This window comes from Brienomyrus brachyistius, chromosome 23 (genome assembly GCF_023856365.1).
Source record: "Brienomyrus brachyistius isolate T26 chromosome 23, BBRACH_0.4, whole genome shotgun sequence".
NCBI classification, from domain to species: Eukaryota; Metazoa; Chordata; class Actinopteri; order Osteoglossiformes; family Mormyridae; genus Brienomyrus; species Brienomyrus brachyistius.
Window position 1 is genome coordinate 1,812,661 of NC_064555.1, and position 16,955 is coordinate 1,829,615.

The 16,955-nt window shown below is 44.3% G+C and overlaps 1 protein-coding gene and 1 long non-coding RNA gene across 2 annotated transcripts in view; one reads left to right on the plus strand and one right to left on the minus strand.

The window, feature by feature from the left end:
* Window positions 1–10,930: 10,930 nt before the first annotated feature.
* LOC125719244 (uncharacterized) lies at window positions 10,931–15,824 on the minus strand. Its single transcript, XR_007385044.1, has 2 exons — window positions 15,685–15,824; window positions 10,931–12,536 (listed from the first exon to the last, which is right to left on the minus strand). It is a non-coding gene; the product is annotated as an uncharacterized LOC125719244 (long non-coding RNA).
* satb1a (SATB homeobox 1a) overlaps window positions 15,086–16,955 on the plus strand; it is a 28,534-nt gene continuing 26,664 nt past the window's right edge. The window contains 1 exon segment of the mRNA XM_048993836.1: window positions 15,086–16,367. The gene's annotated coding sequence lies outside the window, so the exon portion shown is untranslated.

The following is a 16,955-nucleotide window of genomic DNA, read 5'->3' on the forward strand; positions in this document are numbered from 1 at the left end:
CATGAACAGCTAAAGCACATCAGTCCAAAATTGTGCTCTCGGCGTGTTTGACACTTGCGCTCTGGATCATATGAATCATGTTATCTGCCTGGGATAGACCATAGCATTCCCTCCTTTCCTGCACATGGGACTTAGGAAAAATGTCCATCCGTCCATCCGGTCATCCTCCAGACAGAGAGGAAGCAAGTCCTTTGTGCTAATCTCCATTTAAATATAGTTTAGGAAACTTTTGACTGGATGCCTAAGATTTCAGATTAGACCTAACTGCACCCCCAAAAGTATAGAACCAACAGCCATGCCCTGAGCCATAAACCCTTAAGGGGGGGGGGGTTACACTCCCTGCCAATCCAGCTGGGTTTATCACACAATATGGGCTGTCAATCGGCACGGCTAGTGCTGGCTGGAGCAGCTGTCCACCTCTTGGTGCTGTGGACTGGGACCTGACCTGTAGGAGGTGTGGTTTCCCCCTAACTTCAGCTGTCCAGGTTACAGCCTTTGTTCCAGACCAATATCATCCTGCACAACTGTTGAGCTGCCAGTCAGAGCCGAGTAATGGAACAGATGCCAAACCCTAGTGAGAACCCTAACCCTAACCCTACCACGGAACACCACACTCGTATTTAATTACCACTATTCAAAGAAGAGGGAATAAAGTTATTATAATCTAATGTTCCTAAGATAACCTAATTTTCTTTAGTTTGCTATGCTTCTCAAGTGATTTTTATATTAAAAAGTATATATATATATATAATTAAAATTGTACCGTGAAGAAAATTGTGAATTTGATGCAGATGTAGATTCTGTGAAGTAATTACTGGTTGTAAACATTAATTGTACAGGGAATGACCTCTGTACTTTCATTTTGTTCCGAAATGTAGCTTAATAACTTACTGTAAACTACTTCTCAGGACCCAGCATATCAAATGCCTTGATGCAGAATATCTCAGTTAGTAGGTTGCACACACTTAAATAACTGTATATTCAACCTGATTTGTGAGGTTGAACACTACACATGTGAAACATAATAAAACAATTATTTGGACTGAAAATTTGCAGAGAGACAAAAAGTCTCTCTGTTACATCCTTGCATCTTTTGTCGTGCTGTTTGTGAATCCAGACATACTTGGATTGTAACAATTAACATATTTATTGTTCTCTTCCTGTCAAATAGTGCAGTTATTATCAATTTGGGAAGCGATTATGTTGCTTTTTCTATTGCTTTTGTGTTTTATTACAGGTGTTTCAAATATCAATTTGAATCTAACTGGGGATTCTGAAGAGCGTCGAACGGCGAGGTCAGCATGAGCTTGACACTCTGATCTCTGTCCTCCATGTCCATAGTTGAACATCACAACAACAGCATCTTCAGGCAGAAGTACAAGAGGCTCTATTCGGCACCTTTGGGGAAAGGAGAAATGGCAGCAACACCTAAGCTCAAGCTCATTTAAGGAATCAGACAGAACATTTATCTGGTAGAAAAGCACACAGTCGAATGTGCTGAGTATTTATCAGCCTGTCAGCTTCATAAGAACCACCATGTTCTTAGGATGTACGTTGGAAGTCAAGATAAACCCTTTCCCATGGGTTCATACTTCATATATTCACCCACCTGTTCCAGGAATAGCTCTCAGTAAACATGTCTCCCAAGCATGAAGAGGAATAAGGGCAGTGAGAACGTTTTGTGATACTCTGTCCTCCTACCTGCATTTTCTCTTGGCATAGCCCCTAGACATCTCCATCTTTCAAATCCCAAAATCCCAGCAAAAACGTTCAGTCAGATCAGCCCTCTCTGGCCCATCTCAGTACACCGCTTGTACCATAAGATTTACCAGCAGCTGGACGTATAAGAGAACAGGATATTTAACTCCATTCACACAGAAGTTCATCATACCTGTAGTTTGCCATTCAGAAAAATGAAACATGCAATATGGAGATATGACCAAAAATGAAACCGTACAGACCTCGTCGAACCAAAACCGCAATTAATTTGAACTTTTTTTTTCGGGGAAACTGGTGTCTGATGATGAGAAGATAAAAAAAAATACTCCCTTGGAGAGGCGACGGAAAACACCTTAAGTTTCTTACCGCACGGCAAAAGCAAGGAAGCTGCGACTGGGCTCTGCAGCTGAACACATCATCTTCAAAGCTCTGTAGCGCATGTTCTGACAGCCTTTATTTCTCAGCCTGGTGCTGCGTCCTTTGTAACACAAAGAGTTATCAATTACACTTCAACTGCCTGTTAGACCCATCGTGCGTTTTGTGGGTATGTAATTACATATAATACGACACATTTCTTTGGATTATGTTCGGCACTAAAAGTTGTGTTACAAGACACGTGCACGCTATACTGTGTCTGTATGTCCCGCCCTGCCTGTCTGTCTGCTCCCTGCGTTTCCCTTGGGCGTGGCTGCTGATCATCTACGCCTGAAGCTCGTTAGTCTCACCTCTTATTCCTGCCCTCTTGTTACCCGGCCACAGCTGCCTCGTGTTCACTAGTCTGTTAACCATGTATAGAAGTGTCTCATAGGCTTGTGCTACCTGTTCGGTTATTGCTCTCTGTCCGCGTGAGTTTGCCCTGCCCATCTTTCCCCAATAAATACCCCTGTGGGGGGTTTCCGCTTGCAAACAGCCCGCATTCAAGTTCGTCCTTCTCCCGCTCCTACGTGGCCCTATACTTACCTGGGTTAAGGTGGTGGGTGAGGGTGAACCAGTTATCACGTCAGATATTGGAGGATTAGTGATCAGATTTGTTCTCCGTAGTTATATTCTTGCACTAAAACGTGCCTGTTATATTATTCTGTTAGGTGCCTCTTCTTTTAACTTCCAGCGTATTTATATTATTCTTTAGTATTCAGCAGTTATTATAAATATGTGGAGTTGTTATGCCGATTCCTGCCATAATCCTATAGGGCTGCATGCCTGCGCGTCTGATCTCCACACAGGAACTTGCCGGTCAGTCCGTCAAGTTGCCGCACAAAAGGCTGGTCCATCTAAAGGGATGTGGAGTTTTGATGCGCCACGGCGCTGGACACGCCAGCGACTTCGTCCTTATTTTTTACCTTTACGATAAAAAAAATGCCTCGCATATTATGAGACGGAAGAAAATGCATCGCTGTTTGTTTATTCTTCGAAATCTAGCTACTATGATTCATGAAGTATTTAAAAATAAACTTACGTGACTTTAATTTGTTCCAAGTAAGACGGTACCTTTTGCTGCGTTAAGATATTTATTACACATCTGAGGTTGAAATAATGTGTATATATGAGTGTGAATACTATTTTGATCTTGCGCTTAGATTTTCACACTATAAAAAAATTAGATAACTATACGTGAACAAAGAACTATCTTCAACACGGTTAGTTTAAAGGCATTCAGCAATGCACTATTTCCGTAAATTATACCATGTTACAACCGCATTTCCTTAAAACGTGTCTACATATTCCATTTACATTGTTTTGTTTTCTTTGATAATATTAATAGCTTGTATTATAATTCAAACTGCGCCGCGCGTCAGTTTGTTCCCTCCTATTTCATACATGCAGGGTTAATTTTAACCCGTTTATATCTACTTTAAGTTATGCAGGTGACTGGTCATTTATATCAAGTGAGACAGGTATAGCCCATATATCGTTCATATACAAATACATACATATATTAGCATAACAAACACTATTAAAACCATTCTAGACTCATTGCTCTCTGTGTCAATCGGATCTGCTAACCCACTTTTGCCATATGATAATGACAGCCTAGAACAAAACCCTCGTGCAGAATGTATTATATAAACTATGCATTTATACCATCTTACCGCACAATGCATACACAGCGAAATCCTTGTGGGAAACGTGTATTTTATTTCCTGTTTCAGTTTCGATTTGGCCTTTACGCCAGTGCCACATTGGAAACGGGAGAAATTTATCTACATAATCTGCCGACCTACCTGCCAAACTATGCCTTTTGTCTCTCTTGATAGGATGGTCTTGGAGGCCATTTATTCATGGTAAAGTCCCATGAATTTTTGTGGTAAATACGGCCCAAGCGCAGTGCAATATAAAGGCGCACCCGTTATAGGCTTCTCTTTGATGCTTGGGTTATAATTCGAGTCAGTATTTATAAATTGTCACACAGATACCCCCATAATTGCGTTTGTGTCGTTCTAACGAGGTATACTGTGCATGGAGAGCAGCACCAGCGCACTGCATCAGCCCCCCTCTCCGGATCTTGTAAAGATGTAGTTCGTGAGAGCAGATACGGCTGGAGCTTGTAGTGACATTTTAAAAAATGCTGTTCGGGTAGCAGGAGGCTGACATCGGGTTCGGGGTTCGGGCTTGAGACGGGCCGCCGCCACAGCTGGCAAATCATCTGTGTGGGCATCAGAGACTGGGAGGGGCAGCGCTTTATCCGACTCCGGCTTTACCCTAAACACGCTTCCCGCTCCTCTTCTCTGCGCGTCTCACCGCGCCGCCTCGTCACTTCGTCTCAGTCCCCCTCATTACGGCGTGGAGTGCGTCTTTATCTCTCTCTCTGTGTCTGTGTGAGTATGTGACAGCCTTTAATCCAAGACTTCTCCCCCTGTACTGGACCAGTGATACGCACTCCGACTCTTTTCTTTTCCGCTCTTGATGGAAATCGACCTGCCTGGCGACTTCTGCTAACTTTTTCTAAGGTACGGTGTTGACACGTTTTTCATCTTCCCTGATCAGTCGTGCTTCCGATACACTTTTGACAAGGTCAACAGAACACGTGCTCTGTCACAAGATCGCCATGTCATACAGCCGTGGCACGGCGTCTCCGGTCCCCTTTTCACTTTCACTATACATTTAGGCAGCCTATATAAACTTGTGATTTGCTCGTCTAACTAAAAGTTACCTTGCACTCCGGAGGGGACTAAAACTTCGCTACCTGGAAGGCATTAGGGACCAGCATTCAATAACACGCTCGCTCGTGTTGCTCGGTTTACCTGCTGTTTGCGGTTTATAAACTTCACCGTTTATGCACTTTAGATTGCAGAATCGCGATCACTGTAGGGATTTTTCTGAAAGATGTTTAGTGGCGCCACGTTTGTGAAAATAACGTAAATAACTGCACCGCTTCTAGGTATTTGTACAAGCCTTGCATTCAGCGTCGCAATATTTGGACTATTAAGTTAGAGATACAAGATACGCGTGATTTTGCGATGTGGATGTTTTGTTCCTCTCAACTTGGAGTTAAGTGCGTCTTGATGAATGTGTATCAATGCCCATTCAGCCAGTTCTCTTAACTCGGCTCTTGAACGCACCTGCAGTCTTTAATTGCATCAGTGACACTCATGTGCAATTCAAATGTAAATATAATTTTACAGCACATTCTTGGCAAAGCCTGATGTTCACGGTGATTCGTATGTGGGGGGAAACGGCACGAATACCTGCTTAGCAACTTTTCAGATAACCGCAAGTTTGCATTGGCGTGCTTTTAAACATTTTACTGCGGAGGGTTCATAGCCTATTAAAAATAATGTCAGTTTGTTTGTGTGTATTGCTGAGGGAGAAATTGCATAGACTTGAGCTTTTTTCCATGATACAAAAATAATTTTTTTTACGGTCACGTATATTAGCATATTTTCCCGATGTCTGGAATAGCCTACTTACATGCAGTCCTACTCAGAAATCACCTCTCCGACATTTGATTTGCACTTTAATGAGCTAAAAATGTAGGCCTTCAAAAAAGGTGTAATTGTTGTCCTTAGTTAAAACATGAATTACGAGGAATAAGTTGGCACCGATGATGATAATGATGATGGTGATCACGGTGTTAATCCCACGGACACCCGAGAAGTCGCTCTGAATTTCTTTTCGCTGTTGAATGTGAACCTGCGGTTCCCGGGTACAGGAATCCCAGTTGGCGATTAGAAGAGGGCGAAGGACGGGAAACTTTCTGCCGTTTTCTAATGCCTTACGAACACTGCATTTTCAGTCGTTATGATAATTGCCTCCGAAACAATTTGAAACAATTATCCATTGTGGCGATGGCGGTAATCAGTCACACAATAGAAATAACATTGCATAATCTTTACGTTATTTTTGTTGTTATTTCTTGGAAACACCAAAACTGCTCTCAACAAATATGTAGGCTATGTTGTATATTTTATCAGAATTGTGTGTAAATTTGCTGATCTACCTGCTTGTCTCCTGTAATATCCTGCGGCATTTACGTTTTGATTGCAATATTTTAAGAGATTTGTTACACTCGATCAATGAGATAATTGAACAAATTAACCTTAAATCCGCCTCACGGCGCACTGAAAAAGCTCAGTCTGACAACAAAAATGCTTCGCTTTGAAGTAGGCAAGGCGATGACCGATTTAAGAAGTTGACGAAACACTGTTCAAGAATGTTAGCATGGGGAAATATTAATGCCATATACAAAAAACAAATTATGCCGGTATAGCTAAAAGAGTATATTTATTTTACATTTTATTACACATTATCAGATGTATGGAGTCAGAGGATCTGATTATCAAAATGTATTTCATTTCAGGATTAGTTTGTAGTTTTTTATTTAAAAAATTGAATTTGTAAATGGAGTAACATTAAAAAGTAATATCATAGCACAACCACAGAAACTATATGCTTTAACTTTTCATTGTATAAATTTCCATTTTGTTGTTGACCCGATATTGCAGCGTGGGATATAATCAATTAACAATGGTGGAGTTATATGGATTATGTCATATAAAAAATTCAACAGCTAAAAATCCATTTGTTCTGACTGAGATCCTGGGCACTTTAAGCCAACAGCCCCAGGCAAAGTGACGGTTTGAATAGTTTGCATACCTTTGGCCACAAATATGTCATGTTTGTTTGTGAGGTGAGATGGGACTTTCCCCCCCCCCCCCCCTAGAAATTACATCCCAATGTGATAATAAGTGATTATGCTTTTTTTTTGGGGGGGGGGGGGGAGTTACCCCTCTGCTCCCTAGAAGCTTTCAGGCCAAAGAGCATGTCAGCTAGCTTAAAAAGTTACAATGGGGGGGTTCCATTCCGTGTCATTCTTTGTTCCACTCTTACCAAAACTGAGTTTGCTTAATGTGGCAGATCCTTCATCAGAGCATCACTTCCAGATCAAAGGTGTCACTGGGACGTGTGGTTGTCATTTCGCTGATCTTGGCCTGGGGTTTGCCCTGGTGCATCGTGAACCCTTATCTTCGCAGGTGCGCGTTCACATGCCATGTTAGTGCCGCCGCGTGAGCGTCCCTGATTTGCATGACGTCGCCGCGTCTCCTCACCGAGAGGCACCTTCAGTGCCACCAAAAGGATACGTTACCTGAAATAACCGCTGCTCTCTTCACGTGGGCATGTGTGCAGCACGTTGTACTGAAATCAAGGTATGATCTGCATAGTCTTTGTTTCGTAACTCGAAGCGGTTGTTTCTCGAAACTGCATATTTATAGAACGGGGCTTTTATCAGAATTCTGCCCAAGTTTTATTCCGTTTAGAGGAACTCGGAGGGATAATAAGTTGTTTTGAATAACAATACGTGTTTATGTGAGATCTCGTAACTGGGGCGGTTTTGATACGCACCGTTTAGCGATCGGGTGCTTTGATGGCTAATCCGTTTTCCTGGTGATGCTCCAGCCCAGTCCTGTTCTGCAGCCAGGGTCCCGTGCCAACCACGTTTTTGCACGAGCACCATACGAGCCCATCATTACACGACCCAAACCAGAGTGACACGTCGCCACCTACTTCCGACAGTCAGGGGAAGCTGGCCTGTGTTGATGCGTTCTTCCCAGGAATTCTCCTGCTGTTATATTTGTGTGGTTCTGTTAGCCTCAAATATGCCCAATCGATCGTAGTTAGACCACATGGAGGACAAAAGGAAGATGTTGCTCACTGCTGCAAGACCACGGTTATGCGTATCTCTGATGTTTAACAAACTCAGAGCCTCATGGGGTGACCAAAGTACCAGAAGAAGAAGTTCTGCTGTGTCTTCATGGTGATAGAAATTACGGGTTTTGTTTCGTTTGTTTGTTGTCCGTCTTGATGACTTTTATAAGGTTGGTCTATGGACAACTCAGTCCCCTGCTGTCCGAAAATCTCTCAAAAAAATCAGCCATTTCGAACAAATGCAGAGTTTCCTCTTCAGTCAACCACATAACAAGCATTACAATAAAGCAGGTTCATTTGTGCTTTCACTTTGAGAACTATGCAGTTTCCATCCAGTGCAGTCACACACACACACACACACACACAGGTGCCCGCCGCCACCCACACAAACAAGCGTAACTGTGGCTAGATAGACTGTAACACAAACATTTATGCAGAAACCAGACTCGCTGTGGTTATTCTTGACTCTTGTAGACGTTTTATTCCTTTTGTGATAGCTCCGCTCCACTGTCTCTGCGGCGATTCGCTTGCCATCGTTAAGCACGCCGTTTCAAGGGATGTGTTACAGATTTGAAGAGTTTTGTCTTCACGTACAGTTTGTGCATTTGCCACTTACTTTTGCTCAGGTACACATACCACCTCACAAAGGGCATTTCGATTATCCAAGGGGAAAACCCTGAATGCCGAAAATCATTCCTGCAGTTAGCGTCTGCCAAGCAAAATACCGAAAAACGGCAGTGTGTTGTACAGGACAGTAGTGTTCTTCCGCCACTGTCAGCTGTGGGTCTAGCTGGTTCACTTGGCTTTCAAAGATCGCATAATCACTCCCCTCCTTCACCGCCTCGATAATTAACACTGTAGTCAAACAACAGTTCAGCAAATGGGGTGAAATTATACCTGCAGCAGGACGGTTGCAAATACCTGTCGGGCTGCCAGCCAATGAGCTCTCGTTTTGCCTGTCGCCAGTAAATGAGAGGCCTGTCTGTCTCTCTTTTAATATGCGACGACTCAGCCGACGGAATGAAGTTAGGATCCCTAATGAAGGAAAAAGAGCGTGTCGATTATTCAGCCCTGTGACGGCAAGCCGAGACGGGTTTCAAGGAGACGTTCATCTTTAGAAGGACCTGCCGCTACATTCCCGGGCTCGTGGTCAAAAGAGACCGGCACGCATCCCTCAGCATATACATATTCATAGAGAACCCCATACCAGGCAGTTTTACTGAAGCTAATTTATGCTTTTGATTTCAGGGTTCGTTTAAAAAGGAGGGGAATAACACTGACATGCATGTAGATGCCATAGAAGCTGCCAGAACAGTGATGTTTGTGCAGTGCATGGGACACCAGTTTATCGGTCTGTATGTTTCATTCATAGAAGGGAATTAATAAGCACTGTAGAAACCCACTAAAGTATCTACTGAGTGGGTGGAAATTATAATTCAGGTAGAAGAAAAATCACAATGAAAGTAACTTTGCAGCTGTCATGGCGGAGATTCTAAACAAATAAACTAGCTATGTACTTATGGTGAAAGTTTGTTTCTTTTGGGTAACTTCGGTCATTCTGGCAGGTTTCACAGTTTCTGTTTGCTGGTCGTTAGCCTTTGAATGCCGTCCTCCTAATCATCAGTTTATTTTTGTTGTCTTTTTTTTGTGGAATCTAAACTACTGAATGCACATCAAGTCTGCTTTGTCGCGGCCAACCCAGCACGTCCTTCCATGACGCATTCATCCCGGTAAAAACGGTGAGGAAATGCGATTAGGACAGGCCGCGCGATCGTTCAAGGCAGCCCTCTCAGACAACGCAGGCTGCCGTTTTTCGATCGGAGCGGCATTGTTCGCCACACTCCACGCTCGCCGATAACGCGATCCGTGTAGGCTTTCTGCCGCCTTTGTTTGCGGCCGACGGCGACAAATAGAGAATCGCAGCCGTCCCGAAGGATCCCACATCTCTGGTTTTGTAATACCCGCCCACGTGCTCCAATGACACGATTTACAGCAACTACATCTCCCTTTGTTCCTCTACTGCGTGCGGAGCTGTTCCCCTGATCCCCGACTCCTAACCACACAATGCGAGGAGAGCGGTGTTATCCAGCGACGCAGGCAGCACCATGCGATCACGCTCTGGGACGGGGCCCGACGCGATTCTCCCTGCGCTCACAGGAAGGGATTCTGGAGCGGTGCCTTTGTTCCGAGGAATATCGTGGGCCGCACTTTTGCTCCTGGGATTGGAGGGATTAGGCCACTGGATAGCCGTGCTGACCCAAACACCAGAAATGCCCCAACATCAAAAACCCAGAAGGGATGGTTGTTGGTCACTGGTCAGGAGCGTAGTCAGTCAGGGGACGTGGCCTTCCCACCATGTGGCCCTTAAAACCACATTGCACATCCTGTTGTATAAAACTCACTGCGCGTCCGGTCGTACAAAACCTCACTGCACGCTCCATCATATAAAACTCACTGCACGTCCTGTCGTAAAAAACCTCACTGCACGCTCCATCATATAAAACTCACCACGCGTCCTGTCGTATAAGACCTCACTGCACGCTCCACCACATAAAACCTCACTGCTCATCCCGTTGTATAAAACCTCACTGCACATCATTTCATACAAAACCTCACTGCACGTCCTGTCGTATAATCCGACATCTTATCAGCCTCGACATTAAATATGCAGATAGCAATCCAAGGGGAAAAAATGATGGACACTCGCACCCCACTCCCTCATTTTTGTTGCTGGCAATATTTTTAACCCCAGAATTTCATTTACGTATGGCTCCCACCAGGTCGGGCATGCCCCTCCCCCGCATAAGCAGTGCCCCTGCCCTCTCCACAGACAGATTTCAGTCCCTTTCACTCCCAGCTTTTGCCCTGTTTATAACACTATTAATTGTTGATACGTTGCAATGCACAAGACAGGCATTAAGGCCTAATTATTTAATCATGTGAGACTGGTCCACGGTACCAGTGACAGCAGCGTTACTTTCCAAGCCTTGAAACCGAGATGTTTGTTGATTGTTAAATGACTAATATATTTCATAATTCAATAAAGGGGAGATGAATACACAAGTGGTGAGCTTATGAAATATACTCTTTACTGCATTCTCTCACACAGCCACCAGTCATTAATATGCCAGTTTCAGTGAAGGCAGCTTAAGAAAAGGAAATTATTTCTGGTAGGTCCTGCTTCAGAGGAGTTTCTTTTCCCAGCTGACGCTTTCGCAGGATTTGTGGCGATCACGACGCCGCAGCATTACTGACACGCTCCTGCATTTGTGCGTGTGTGTGTGTGCGTGTGTGTGGGCGGGGGGCGGCTCAAGGGAGACATGCGCTTAGGTCACAAGGTGCCGAGAAACCACAGACCGGGCTGAGCGGCTCGACTCAGCAGATCAGTGTGCTCCTGCCTGGGGGTGCGAGTTCCGTAGAAGAGCAGAGGCAGAAAACTGAGTGTCTATGTTGCCGTCGGAGGCAAGTGGCCACTCGCTGACCACGCCCCACCGGTCACCCCAGCGTAAGCGGGACGGCCGTGGGAAACTTCCAGAATGCAAACGAGCGTCTTACGGCACCCTGAAGACACACACAAGAAAAGAGGCAGGCTCAAGAGATCAGCTTTGCATAGACTGTTACTTATTAAAAACCAGTTAAAAATCATAATAGTGTGTCCTGTCTGAGATGATCCATACATAGAAAAAAAAACAAGGCAGACAATGGGCCATGTATTTTGTTTGTTGTTAACCTGTGACGTGCAGTTAAATGAGGGTAAAGCTAACAGGACACAAGGCAGTGCAGCCTGATGTTGCTCCACGTGCCAGTCGTGCCCAGAAATTCCTTTATGCCCTCATAACTGTCCCATAAATGTCCGCGAGCATCCGGTTGCATCCATAACAGCGGCTCTGTACCCTCCGCAGAATGTTCTTCTGGCTGTTGCAGCTTTTCCGTTAGGATGAAATCAATTGGCCGTACAAAAACAGGTAGAAAGATCACCAAGTCACTATTAATCACTCACACCTGGACATCGATCCTTGCAGCCAAATTCAGTTCAGTGCCTTTTGCATTTTTATATTATTATTGTTAAACTTTCCCCCCTTGTTTCGTACAAATCTGTTAGAGTTGTATGACAAGTAATAGGAAAAACAAAGACAGTGGTTTCGCAGCAGCATCGACGGGCCGCTCGGCTGTGCACAAAATGCTATCTTAAGGTCACTGAACAATTATTATTGTCTCAGCTCTGTAGGTGCAGGGCAGATGTTGCATCGCGTTTCCTGTTGCGGCGGTGTCTGTTTTTCTACCTCGCGGTGGCTTTTCATTAAAGACTGTGGTACGGAGTAACAGCACAGTATCACTCTAAGGAAATGCAATGCTGCACCTTCCACCTCTTCTCAGGCACCTCCTCTGAGCATCGACCTCCTTCTTGGTCACTGTTTTAGAAGACGAGCACTTTCGGGTGACTGGAAACTGTGCATGGCCACCGTGTGATGTTTGTTTTTACACTGCCTGTACCTTTTTTAATTGAATTTGTTTTAAGCAAGACATCAGTGGGCTGTACAATGGTTCAGTGGGTAGTACTACTGCTTCACACCAGCAGGGTTGGGGGTTCCAATCCCGCCTGTGCTTCATGCGTGAAGTTTGCAGCTTCTCTCTGTGTCGAATAAGTTTCCTCCATTTACTCTGATCGTCTCCTGCAGCCCAAAAAGAAACATGCATTTGGGTTAATAGTTGTTTCCTAATTTCCTGTAGCGTGTCTTAGTGCCCTTTGGTAGACTGGCATCCTAACCGCAATTCCCAGATCATCCATAATCCTGCCATTTCCCAGGTTATATCTGTTGTTTTTAGCTGTGGTGGGCACTTAGAAAGATGATGTAGTTTTTGTTCTTTGATAGCCGTTTTGAAAATCACCAGTGTAAATAAAAATCCTGGGTGAGAAGTAGCTGAAGTAGTACCTGCTGCATCACTTCTGTGTATCTTATGCCGTGATCTTTCTGATACAGGTTTGAAATCTGTTCACTGTTTATAGCCACTGTCTCATCGAAATCAACCGGACATCTGCTGAAAACTTGCCAGTAACTGAGCGTGTCCCTGTCGGCCAGGCGGGTTCATTTTCAATCTGTTACCTTTTGCTCGATTAGACCAGAGTCCTGGTTACTTTATATTGATGTATATGCATATACATACATTAATCACTCTGAAAAACAAGCTAACATATACAGACGCTCCTCTACTTACGAAGAAGTTACCTTCCGAGCGGCCGTTCGTAACTTGAAATGTTCGTAGGTCGTCATTCAACATCATTTTAAGGGTATATGCAAGTACAAAGAACTAGGATGGTGGGAGTAGCGGCCAGGAGTCGTATTAGGCGGAATTGGCGCACAAAAAAACAAAATTGACGTTGCGGACAGGAAACGGGAGCCTGATGGACACAATTTGGACTTACAGTCGTCTTTGCTCGTATGTCTGAAAGTTCGTAAGTAGAGGAGCGTCTGTATATTTAAATTGTGTTTTTTTGATATGATGGAGCATAATGACTTGTATGACTATATCTTATATATTATGAAGACAACAGAAAGTGCCCAGACTATGGTTAAATAACAGTTATGCTACTTATCCCAGTATGCTTTGCAGTCATCGCAAACCAACAAGCATATTTTCCCCATATCATCCTATAATGGGTACCTCCCTGATTGACACCTCCTCCATAATTAAAAGATAGGGTTTTCTTTCATATGTCTTTTTTTCCATTGTGTGTAACTGTTAGTAAATCAACTGGGGTAGTGTTCTAGCCTTTGGGGGCTGCCGCTGGAGCCTGTCTGAGCTTTTATTGACGTGATAAAGCAGCAGGGAATTTGTGTGCCCAAGACCACCCCATGACAGCCACCTATCCGTGTCTAACCCCCCCCCCCCCCCCCCCCCAAAGCTGCGGCTAGCGTTGACTAATGCTAAATATTAACAGTCTGCAGAGGTGGAACCTTGAACGTCTAGCTGAAAATAGAATGAAGTAAGAAGCATCTTCAAACAAGGTGGGCTGTTGCGGTTTCGGTAACAAATTCTTCAGAGGCTGTTCCGTCTCCAGAAGCGTCCTTTTTATTTTCATGCAAAGAAAAATCATTATAACTTCTCAGGGGCATTGCTAGGAATTTTGGGCCCCATGAAAGCATATCATACTGGGGGTCCCAGTCCAAACCAATCCATTTCACAATTTCTTTAGGGCCCCTGTCACTCAGGGGCCCGTCGAACTGGTCCTAACCTCCCACAGCAGCAACCCTGCAACTTGAAATGTGCAAGCAGGTTTTTTTATATGTGGAATATTTGTTACACCTCGCTGTTACAATGCTGCTGAGATATTGTCTGTAATGTGTATTTCATAGAGGTCATTCTTAAAAATATTCCAATAATTTTTTTTGTTTTGTTTTGAATGTCGAAACAAAAATTTAGCTTTGTGCTGTTTTGATAGATCATTTTCAGTCTGATACATTTCTTTGAAATATCTCTGTGGTGACTAAGGTGGAGGTGGCGTAACTTGCTAAAAAATTACTGTGTTTTTTTTTTTTTCTACGAATAGAATAATTTCAAACCCGTCATATTTTAAGGGGCGTTTTCTAAAAATTTTATTTACTGGTGAAAACTGGCTTGTTGAAGCAAACTTAATAAAGCTGATCAGTGTTTCCTGACTTGAACGTAGAAATACGTTAAATAAATACAAACGGTCTGCTAAAAAATAGGTGTAAAATGCTGGTTGGAGGCTCGCAACGGTGCGATCACACAGTACACCCCAGAGGGCGCGCCCCCGTTCCCCAGCAGCCCCCGTGCATGAGGCGCGCCATCGCGTAACCTGTCAGTGCCCCCACCTCAATGGCCAAAGTCAGCCTGCGCTGCGAGCCTAATAAGCCATCCTTCCCCTGCCTCGGTGCCATATGGCGCCTGCTTTTGTGCTGGGCTTCGCTGTATGGGCGTCTCGGGATAAACACGGGAGCTCGTTTAAAACACTCGAACCCGTTTTCCGGGGGAAATAAATCACAATGCCAGCATGGTAACTCAGATGATTTCAATTCATGCATTTTTATTCTACAGTTGTACTTTTATTACTGGATCCTCGCATCTTATTATACAACATATAGATTTTTTTCCTGTGTGCTACATTTGAGCAAGATAGAAATCACGGGGGCAGCTTTCTTTCAGCTGATGATGCGACTGACAGTAAGTGCAGAGAAATTGTGCCTTGGAGTACTCAACACAAGTGCAGCTACACAGCCTCGGCGATGATCACTGTTTTCGGGATGAAATATTTAATACTGAGATTTTCATTTGTCAATGCGCGAGCATATGAGAAAGTAAGAGTGCGTGCTCGCGTGCCTGTTTAGTGCGTGTGTGTGTGTGTGGCGCGCGCGTGTGTGTGTTATTCTGTAATAAATGCAGAGCCGCCTCACACTAATCAAGCTGATTAAAAATTCCTACGCGCATAGCCGGAAATCGCACCCTCCTCTATATTCCTTCCACTTTTACTTTATTTTTTTTAGGCTCTCCGCTTAGCCAGGACATCGGCCGTCACGGGAGGCCGTCCCAGGCGACCAAAAAAAAAACGCTTTTGGGGCGGCCGCTTCGGGTTCTGTTTTATTTTATTTTTTCCTGTTGAAATGGGGAGAAAGGGGAGAAGCGCGGGCAGCGCCGGCGCGAGCTAGGGGAGTGATGAGTCAATACAACTAATAATTTAATGGGGACACGGAGGGAGAGAAAGAAAGACAGCGAGGCTCCGTCCAACCACGAACAAAACCGCCATGCGTTCCTAGCGATCTCGATGCTCCTCGCAGATGGGAGACCAAAGCGTACTTTTACCTGTTTGCGATCGCCGGCCGTGCATTGTTTTCTCACGAGAAGACGGGTCATCCTCTATTCCCTCTTTGCCCTGACAGCAGGCAGGCGAAAAAAGGCGAAAATAACTTGAGATCCGCAAAGCGACCGCGCACGGCTGACATGTCCCTTATTGCACCGAGACGGGCTTAATGATATTTCGGCGTTTGTTTACTCCCGGCTCCTCTATCGCGACCTGCCGTTTTCCAGGCGCACCCGAGCCGCCGGGGAGCACGCAGGCATCGACGGGCGATCTGCGTATATTTCTTAAAAAGGAAACTTTTCTCGGCGTCCGGGTGTATTTGCGAGCTGGTATGGTAGGTCGTTTTATTGTGGCGTAAATGCAATATTACCACTACCGCCAAATAGTGGTCTCGGATATATTGCATCTGGCCAGCCGTCGTTTTATCGCTTACCCGTGTTATCGCCTTTGCAGTCAGCCCTTCACATGTGAATATTTGTTTCGTCCTTTTTGGACAAATCGCCTTTTCTGCTATCAGGGAGAATCTGTAATTGGAGAAGACTGTTAATACTCTTTGACATATCAAAAGAATTCTACACGCAAGAAAAAAAAAACTTTTAGGTTTTTTTTGTTCGTCATCCGAAGGAACTTGAAGAAAGACAGCGACCGCCCTGCACGGCTTTATGCGCTTCCCAGTTAGCAAGTGGTAAGTTTCAGGTTGGTTTCGATCGGTCCTTCTTCCTCTACAGAACCCTTCTTTCCTTCTTGTGTTTTTTTTTTCCTATTTTTTAAAGGTCATCTCAAAATCCTGACCTGGATCTTTACCAGGTGCGGAGTCTGGATTAAGTCGTTCTTATTTTTATTTTTTTTTAAATGTCACAGTAACATGCATTAAAATGATCATTGCAGATATGCATGGTTTCTGCCACCCGTTACCGTACGCGGGGTATTTTAGACGGGGGCACTGCAGTCATAAGTTTGCATGTCTGAGACTTAATTTCGTTGGGGGGAAAGAAAGAAAACTCTTAAGTTGGAAGTTTATTTGTACGACATGACATGAGATTTAAAAAGCACTATAACCCGATTTGAGGAGGCAAAATCTCCAACTCCAACGTGGTGTATTGAAGATTGAAGGTCACGTTGGTGTGTGTTTGGTGCATTGGCAAAAAGCAGAACTGTAAATTTGATGTGTTCTTAGATGGTGTGCAGGTCAGCTCATCAAAACCACAATCTTTCATGTGGTGTTGGTGCGTTTTAGCATTTCTTAGGGCTGATTTGTTCATTTTTAAATTGT